The sequence below is a fragment of the Pteronotus mesoamericanus genome, unplaced genomic scaffold (genome assembly GCF_021234165.1).
Source record: "Pteronotus mesoamericanus isolate MK-2021 breed Mesoamerican mustached bat unplaced genomic scaffold, CSHL_Meso_final scaffold_174, whole genome shotgun sequence".
NCBI lineage: Eukaryota > Metazoa > Chordata > Mammalia > Chiroptera > Mormoopidae > Pteronotus > Pteronotus mesoamericanus.
In genome coordinates this window covers 24,283,391-24,293,220 of record NW_026555309.1, presented here as the reverse complement: position 1 = coordinate 24,293,220, position 9,830 = coordinate 24,283,391, and the positions used below count along the sequence as shown (strand labels likewise).

Here is a 9,830-nt window from a genome sequence, read left to right as displayed (position 1 = left end):
TTTAGTAATTAAAAATGTATCTATTGTTTATAGATAAGTACCCAGTAGAAATGTTTCTATAGCCACGCATGTCCTCATTAACTGAAATCTGTCTTTTTAAGCATGCCATGCCCTGGGCGAGATCTTACAGAGCCGCAAGATGCCAGGTCCCCGCGCACCACCGAGTTCCCGGTGGCGGCGGGAGCTGACCATGAAAACAGGGTGCGTCCACGGTACAGAGGCTGCCCTGTCCCTTATTCCCCTGAGTGTCTCAGCGACCCAGAGAATTGATGGGGGGAGTGCTGAAATACGCTTGCGCCTGAGGGGGATGAAGACTCGGTGAAAGGAAGGGTTCCCAGGCCTGCCACAGGTCGCCATATTAGAAGCAGGAGGAGGGATGAAGGTAAATACTTACCCCAGACATCACTGGAACCTTGGTTGGAATTTCAATAGATCCTAAAGGCCAGGGAGGAGGGGAGAGGGAGTCAGTTACACAGAATGCGAAGGTGACTGTTCATGGGAGAAGCATGTGTCCCTCGTGCCCCTGGAAAAAACGTATTACATTTAAAAGTTAGACATATGTAGGTACCGAAAGAAGAGACCTGATCACCATCTCTGCACAGTCGGAATGTGTAAGATGTAGAAATGTTCTAGGGAAAAAATAATTAGTATATTAATAGTAAGTTTACATAAAAGCTAGTATAGAATACTTAATGGACCAACTTGTATGTAAATAGAATATTTAAATCAACACAGTCTCTGCTCATTTAAGTATTGTTTTTTGGTGAATTCTTGAATGTGGACTCATTTGTGTTTTGGTGAAGTTACTTTATAGTTTCTAAGTTAGAGGTTGGGAAACCTCAGCCTGTGAGCAAAATTGGGCCTGTTACCTGCTTTTGATACTAAAGTTTTATTGGAACGCAGCCACTCCCGATTTGTTTAAATACTGTTTGTGGTCCTGTTGCAACGCAGGCCGTTTGCTTGTAAAGCCTAAAATATTTACTGTCTGACTATTTATACAAAGAGTTTTCCAAGCCTCGGCCTAGGGCTTAAGCAAGACAAAATACATTTGGGGTCCTATCCCTTACCTACTACATAGATCTTATTTTATTTCCCTTAGAGCGTATTATGGTCTTATTTTATTAAGACTTTCCAAGCATAATCATTGGGCATTGCAGAGAAAGAATCTTTAAAGATCTTGCCCTCTACAAAATGGAGCATCAACTAGAATATGAATTCTAAGATCAAGCTGATGTTTGTAGTTGTATAAAAGCAATGTTCTTTAGCTTGTCATAAAAGCTTGAGTACTTGCTAGAGGAGCTGGAGAAGAGCTGCTGGAGAAGAGAACTCTCTGACCGCAGACTTCCACGTTTCCTTCCGCATATTGACTCCCACCCTCATGTTGGTACCTGGGTTTTCTGCCCCTCAGGATGGTTTCCACAGGGAGTGTTAAAGTTAGACCAATTGGACAGTATGTGCTCCCAGGGAAAACCACACAATGCTTTCCTAAGAAGTGACGCATTACCTTGCGAAGTCCATTCTGCAAATCTTAATTTGTGAGGCCTGATATCCTATTGGTGTTCCTCTATCTATCTCATCTTATAATGTAATATTTTTAAAGTGTAGATTTCAAGGGCAGTGGACATACAATATCATGTAGTTGCGGTGTACAATGTTGAGGTTAGACATTTCTATAACTTACAAAGTCTTCACCCCAATAAGGCTAGTATCCATATGTAGTTGTTACAGTATTATTGACTGTATTTCTTATGCTGTACTTTACATCCCGGTGACTGTTTTTATAACTGGCAATCTGTGTTTCTCAATCGCATTTACCTATTTCATCTTGATCTATCCTGGCTCAGCCTTGGTGCTGCTCTGCCTTCCGTTCCTTCTTTTTCTCTTTATTTCTCTCTTCCATTTGGGCTTGGGTATTGGGAATTGGAACAGGACAGCCACTTGCTCATGTACTGACGAACCTGTTCCTGTAGTTCATCCAGGCGATGAGCCCTTTCTTCCTCTGACTCAGAGATTTCATCAGAGATTTCCCTCTCTTCTTCCTCTTCCTCTTCCTTCCTTTCCTCACTAGAGGACTCTGAAGATGATTTGGCCACGCCAGCAGGCAAGGCAATAGAGACTGGTAGCAGCCCTGCTTCCAGTGGTTCATTTGGCATCTTGGCATAACACAACTCAGATACGTCCCATAGCCTTCCTGCTATGGCCACAACATCGTGGTCCGGGACTGTACTTGCAGCAGTTGGAGAACAAACAGCGCACACCAGCAGCACACTCCTGGGCATCCTGGGCATCAGGATTCTCTATCTTCAACTTGATGGTTCTGACATCCATGGGGTGCTTAGTGATGCTGTAATCATGCAGACCAAGGGCAGAAGCATCCGTTGGCTTATAGGAAGGCCAGGCGTAGGCAGCATGCTTCTGAGACAGTAACTCCTTCAAAATGCCATTGCATTGTTTCAACTGTTCTGATAATTTTCCTTTCTTGCAGCTCTGGTGGTGGTACTCAGTGTCTCAGTTTTTTCGTGCAGGTTTAATGGGGCAGTCACTTTCTCTATGCATGGGGAAAGTCATGCTGTCTGAGGCTCAAGACCCCCAGAGGTGCTAGTCGGGGATCCAGGAACCGGCATGCTGCAGGAATAGGGGTGGTAACATCTGCTTTCTGCTTTATCACTTTTTCTCGGCAAGGGGCTTAGCCTGGGAGAGCTGCAGAGTGCAAGGACTTGAGAAGGGGAGACGAGATGACCAGGGAGTGGGGAATGCGGAGGACAGCGGTAGGTATTTCAGGAGGTGGAGGACGGAGGGCTGCGTGAGACACAAAAGGGACAGCAGGCACCTGATGCGCACTCGTGGTCCTGCCCTGGGGTGCTGCCAATTTGCCCCCTCCTTGTGGCTGTTCGGAGGGATGGTCATCACCAGCTCCTATTCTTCTTGTGGTATCGATGCCACTTTCCGTAGGAACACCTTCTCTAGCGTTTGCGTCATCATCAGTGAGTTTTTGTAGACGTAACAGTTGGCGGACAAGGTATTAACATTCTGCGTACACTCTGAAGGAGCCCAGTAATGGTTATTTTCAACTCTCCCTTTAATATATAGTACCCGTGTCCACAGGCTGCTTTGTCATTTTGGGATAAGCCTGCACACCCAATTTGATGGCTGCCGGATTATCCCACAGGCTACAGGAAGGGCCATGCAAACTGATGTTTCCGCACAACCTTCATCACTACCTTGTGCAAGGATTGCAGGGAGCTGGGAACCCGTCTTGGCTTTTCGGGATCTGACACCTCCCGGTGGGGGTGGGGGGTTGGCGGTTGGCAGTTGGCAGCGGTGGCGGTTGGCAGGGGTCAGTGGTAAGGCTTGCAATGACGCCATCGAGGGGCTTGCGAATCCTTTCCCAGGCGCTGCGCCCCCTGGACCCAGCCCCAGTAACTCTGCCTTCCCCTCCGCGGGTGCGGGGTGCGAGGAGGCAGGTTTTGCAGCCCCATGACGGCCGGGAGCCGCGCTCCATTCCACCCTGGCAAGTCCAAGGGGCAAGTCTCGGTCCCCCTTACCACTCCGTCCAGCGTAACCCAGGAGTGGGGAACCGCCGCCCGTGTCCTGCACACGCCCACACACTCGCACACACTCACCCACACACGGCAGCCCAGCGCCCGCGGCAGCGCAGGAGGGCCTGCTCCCCGGGAGGCAGGCAGTGAGGAAATGGCGCCGCTTCAGCAGAGGTAGGCGAGCGAGGGGAGGGCAACGCTTCAAGCCTCAGGAAGTCCCCCGTCCCGGCACTGCGGGCAGTGCTGCCCTCTGTTGGTCTGCGAGCATCGCCTCTTCCAGCGGGAACCTACGGGGCGGGCCCTCTGGATGGAGGCGGATGAGCAGGGAAAGGGGTTCAGGGAGCTTCGCTCCATCTTTGAACAATCCTCTTGAGGGAGGAGGAGGGGGGTGGGCAGTTTTGAGGATGGCGCAGAGCCGGAAAAAGCGAAGCTTCCGCGGCTTCTGCGGGGCCTGGGCTGTCCGCCTGGACGGCCATAGGCCTAGAGGAAGGCGTTCCCGGGAGGGTGGACGACGGTCGCTCGTAATGGCGGCTCCCTACAACCCTCTGTGTCTCAGGCAGAGCCCCCCAGCCGGTCCTAGTGGACGCGCCACTCAAGTGCAAAGTACTTGGCCGTTTTAAACCGTTCTTTCGTTGTAGCATTGTAAGAGGTCTTTCTAGAGTCTAGATATTAGACCCTCATTAGATAAATGACTTGCAAATATTTTCTCCCATTCTGTGGGTTGATTTGTCTTGACTTTCTCGGTATTTCCTTTGATACATAAACATGTTCAGTTTTGCTGAATTACAGTTATCTGTTTTTTTTCCCGTGTGTGGCTTATGCTTTTGCTGTCCTATTGCCATATCCAACATCATGAAGATTTTCCTCTGTTTTTACCTCTTCCTATGTATATTTAATTTAAAATGTTAAAGGTGCATGGTTGATACGATTTTTGAATCCTTGGTTTTATGAGGACTTCTTTCCTTCCTTCATATATTTTCATACTTTATGTAGGCACTTCCGTATTTCCTGTGTCCTGCGGAAAAAGGAAGGGAAGCTGGGGGTGACCTCTGCACACGGGAGGGTGAGTCATCCCTCTTTTTCCTCCCCGGCGGTTACCAACCAACTGAACATCCATAAGCAAAGGAAAGGGCCTCTGCACTTTGTGCCAGGACACCAGGGGCTTACTGGACAAATTGTGATCGTTTGTCCCTCTATTCTTACAGTTGTTTACAAACGTTAAGCTTTCCATTTAAAATCAAAATATTAATTTCTTAAGACCAGGAGTAGAACAGCTCTTGGCAAATCCACTGTATGAAATCCTATGTCTTCACCAAACGTGGGGGCTTAAAGATAATAAGCAGATCAACAAATAGAAGTGGAATAGCAAAATAGTATTTTAAAAATTTTCAGCATGTTACTTAAGTAACACAGCTGTAGTACTTGAATTGCTGAGATGAGCAATAAAAATAATTATAATACACTTATAGAGTAAGTTAAAATGACACTGTACAATCCTTCCCATGCCTTGCTTATCTTTGTAATCCCTGAGACCGGGATTTAAATCTTCTCTCTGGCGTTTATTCACTGTAGCAATTTAACCTACTACCCTCCTTCATATATACTGCCCCTAGGAAGCATACCTGCTTTATCTGACTGTGGTGAAGGTACAAAGCTCCTACCATAACACTTGGTACATACTGAAACATCAATAAATGGAAGATACTCTTTTGTTTTATTGGCCCATAACCATAGGAAATAGAGGAGACACAATCTGGTTTCACAAAATAAAGGTCTCAAGAGCTAGATTTTAGCACCTACTTCAGCAGAGTCAGGGTAATAATCAAAGCAACATTTTGTCATTTGATAGAACTTTGTCATTTAAAGCACTTCCTAAATATCTTATTTGTTACAAATTCATAGCAACAGCTAATTCGTACCCTTTCAAAGTAGAGACAATTGAGACTCAGAGAAATTAAGTGACTTTTTAACAACTTTAAGTATACTGGGTGTACTGGGTTTCTCTATCCTGGAAAATATGCTGCCCTCCCAATTCACTGATAAGGTCCTTGTGAGAACTTCCAAGTCCTACATAAATCCATACTCCTGGCTACAGTGGATTGGTCCAAGACTGGGAATAAAACTCACATGGAGCCAATAAAGAGTAGCCGGTGTTCACAGTGGTCACAGCTGATTGGTCCAGCGGTGCCCATGTGACTCAATCTATGCCAAAGGGTCCTCCTCAAGATTCTCTATACTTGAACCAAGAAAGTTTCTGTCCGATAACACAGCTTTAAAGTATGGCTAACTTTGGAGCTGTTGGCATCTATGACTTTTGTAGAATGGGGACTGTCCTCAGAGCCAGGAAAGAAAAAAGACAGAAGTTAATTAAAAAAATAGATAGGAAGATTAAATGGGTTGAGAGAGTCCCTGTCCATTTATTCAGGAGATCCAGGTTCTCCACATTACTGTCTTCGGGTTGCATGGGGTGCATCGGTATTTTTATAAGAAGTTCTTCTTTGGCTGGAGCTAGTGTGTAAAGTTTTTATAACCTAGAACCAAAAGAATCTAAAATGGAGTTTTTGTACACTGCTACATTTGGCACCCTTAGCCCTAGACAGACTAATAATAATCGTGACTGCTCTGTTTCATTGCTGTGTTTGTTTGTTTGTTTGCCTGCTGTTTAGGACTCCCAACCCCCAGTCTACAGCCTGGACAAGTCTTCCCCTCACTAAGTGTTGTTACCTGGGTCGTGGCACAGAGCCCCTTCATGCCAGGAAGCCTTCTTTAATCCCCAAGTCTGGGTTCTGTTCATCTCCTCCATGCTCTAAAGCATTTATAGGAAACCTATCATAACTCGTACTGCTACACAGTGAAATGGCCTGATAAAAGTCCACCCACATAATGTCATCTCCAGAGGGCAAGAACTAAGCTGCTCAATCCTGTATCTTCATTGTCTTGTGTTCAGTGCACAGCAGATACTCAGAAAGTGTTCCTCACAGTCAGTCTTTGTGAATAAACTGCTTGGAGGAGTTTTACAAACCTGATATCACCCCTAACCGGTCGCTGATGAGGTGAGCTTTTCACTTACTGGTGAAAGCATTTACATTACTCAGTCGTGTTGGAATGGACAGTAATTGAAAATCACTCGACTGCAAAATGCCCGAAGTCCCCTTCTGAAGTCCCATAAAAAAGCATTAAAGGTAAACCTCAATAGGCACTGAAATAGGAAGAGTCTTCAAAGTATATTTATAGATAACTTTATTTATATCGGTAATGGAAAATGTGAATTAATATCTATTTTCACCAAATAGTGTTCCCGGGAAAATGACTTTGCAACAGGTTAAAACTCAAAGTTTTAACTGCCTGTCATCTAACTAGCCAACTGACTTCTAGATTTGGCAATACCATTGTAGACTATGAATTCTCAAAACCAAACTGTTTTGCCTTATGTGAGTGTATTTAACTTCGTAACGACATTTTTCTCAGAATATATTAGAATGATAGTGATGAAATAAAATAACTCAGTTAAGGAATATGTATGCTACTCAGATTCCACCAGCAATTTAAGTAGTATGAAGCTAACGATCCTCTCATGGGGTGACATTAATCTGACATGAACAATAGCACCGGGAGAGAAACATGCCTAAACGTATGCCTGTCACAAGGACTTAGGCTGAAGGGAGGTAGAGAGAAAGCCTAATGTTTTAGTTTCTACCAACTGTTCTGATACAGTATTTTCATCCCATTGCTGATTCAGCCTTTATGCACACTGCACAGTACTAGGATCACTTTGGACTTGTTTGAAGAACACAAGTCATATCGTGTGTTTTCATTGGCTCTAGTATCTGACTATGAATAGACTTATAGCCCTTAACATGAGAAGGAACTGCTTTATATATTTCCCTAGAAAGGACCAAGAAGGAAACAGAAAAGGGACAAAAATTATATCAGGAACAATGATGCAGCCCTGAGCTCAGCATAGGATATTCTATGAAATAATCATATCTTATGAATATTATGCCCATCTATTTAACAGCCTAAATAAAATGGACAAATTTCTACAAATACGTACTTAGTGTAGCTGCCTCAAGAAGAAATAGAAAACATAACTAGTCCTTAAGCCATTAAAGGAATTATATTCGTAGTTGAAAGTCTACCCCGGTAGTCCTGATATGTGAAGACTATATATGCCAGATGAATTCTTCTGAATAATAAAGGGAAAAAATGGTATAAACTAAGTTGACCCATTTTCCTATTGAGTTCTTGCATTGAGGAATATTCATTTTTCTAAGGGACGGTGCGAGGATTGAGGGATGCCCAAACAATAATTTATTTAAATTCAGAGGAAAGAGCCCTCGCAGCTGCCACTCCTTCCCCTCAATGAAGAAGTGCACACTGGAGTGGCCTCCACACATGTGCACTGCGACTCCCACTCGAACCATGTGCAACCCTGGAGCCTCCTGGCACCCCACACAGCTGCGGGACACTGACCATGGCCTCACCCAGGGTTTCAGGCAGAGAAAAGGAGAGATGCCAAGGCCGGATGCGGTGCCATCCCCTGCCCGGGACTGACTCAAAATATCACAAGATGGAGGCGTAGGTCAACACAACTCCTTCCTGGCTCACCTCTGCACACAACCATAGCAAAAAATTACAACTAAAGAATAAAACAACCGTCATCAGAATCATCCGAATATCGAGCTGTATGGAAGTCCTACAACCGAAGAATAAAGGAGTCTAATCCATCCATACAGGCAGGAGGATCAGAGATGCAGGGGCGGGGATGCAATGACTCAGAACGGGCTGCCCAAAACCACCTGTGGTAGATAAAAATCAGGTGGGATACCGCAGAAGCAAGGGACCCAAGCCCCATAGGAGACAACCAAGCTGAGGGTTCCAGTGCCAGGAGATAAGTCCCCATAAACTTCTGGCTGTGAAAACCTGTGGGGTTTGGGCGACAGAAGAAAGCGTGTGATTTTCAGGTGTCTCCTCTTAAGGGCCATAGGGGACTTAGTACTCACATAGACTTGCTCCCCCTGAGCTCAGCACCGGAGCAGCATCTGGAAGGGTAGCAGTGGCATACGGGAAGAAACTGAAGTGTCTGGCATGAGGGCAAGTGCCGGGGGACAGTTTTCTTCCAGGAGAAACTCCAGAGGCCAGGCAATAGCCATTATCCATTTTCTGAGCCCTCCCCCACATAGATCAACAGACTGGTAATACCACATCTCCATCAACCTGGCTCATATGGTTACCCTGCCCTGGCCATTACCTAAGGCTCTGGCCATTCCAACCTTTAGGTGTGCTTTTCTACATAGGCCATGCTAATATGACAGGGAGCCAAAACAACTCTACCTAACACATGGAAACAAACCCAGGAGATGTTGGTTTGTTTCCCAAATGAGGAGACAAAGAAACATAGCCCCCAAAAGAGAACAGAACAAAACTCCAGAAAATGAGCAAAACAAAATGGAGATAAGCAATCTGTGAGAGGCACAGTCCAAAACACTAGTGATAAGAATGCTCAAGGAACTCATCGAGTACTTCAGCAAAAGAAAAAAAGACCCAGGCAGAAATGAAGGTTACACTGAGTGAAAGAAAAAAAAAAAAAAAGAAGAAGAAGAGGAAAGTACAGGGAATCAGCAGTGGAATGGATGAAGCCAAGTATCAAATCAATGATTTGGAACATAAGGAAGAACAAAAACATTCAGTCAGAACAGCAAGAAGAAAAAGGAACCTCCCCGCCTCAAACAAGTATAGGGCAAGTAGCCTCTGGGGAAACTTCAAACATACCAACATTCAAATGGTAGGGGCACAGGAAGGAGAGGAGAAACAGTAAGAAAATGAGAACTTATTTGAGAGAATAATCAAAGAAAACTTCCCTAATTTGAGGAAGAAAATAGACGTACAAATCCAGGAAAGACAGAGAATCCTAATCAAGGAGGACACAAAGACACATTTGTAATTAAAGGGCCAATGCTTAAAGAGAAAATCTTACAAGCAGATAGTTACTTACCAAGTAGTTCCCACAGGGCTGTCAGCTGATTTCTCAAAAGAAACTGCAGGCTAGGAGGGACTGGCAAGAATAATCCAAGCGACAAAAGCAAGGACATACAACCTAGATCACTCTAATAGCAAAGCTATCATTTAGAATTGAAGGGCTGATAAACTGCTTCCCAGACAAGGTGAAGCTCATTGTCACCAAGCCATTATCATGAGATGTTAAAGGGACTTATTTAAGAAAAAGATCAAAACTCTGAACATTAAATTGGCAATAAATTGTACAGATATCTACAATTGAATCTAGAAAAC

At 44.8% G+C, this 9,830-nt stretch overlaps 1 pseudogene; it reads right to left on the bottom strand.

Moving 5' to 3' along the window:
• Positions 1–1,830: 1,830 nt before the first annotated feature.
• LOC129084427 (bromodomain-containing protein 2-like) lies at positions 1,831–3,366 on the bottom strand (annotated as a pseudogene).
• Positions 3,367–9,830: the final 6,464 nt, after the last annotated feature.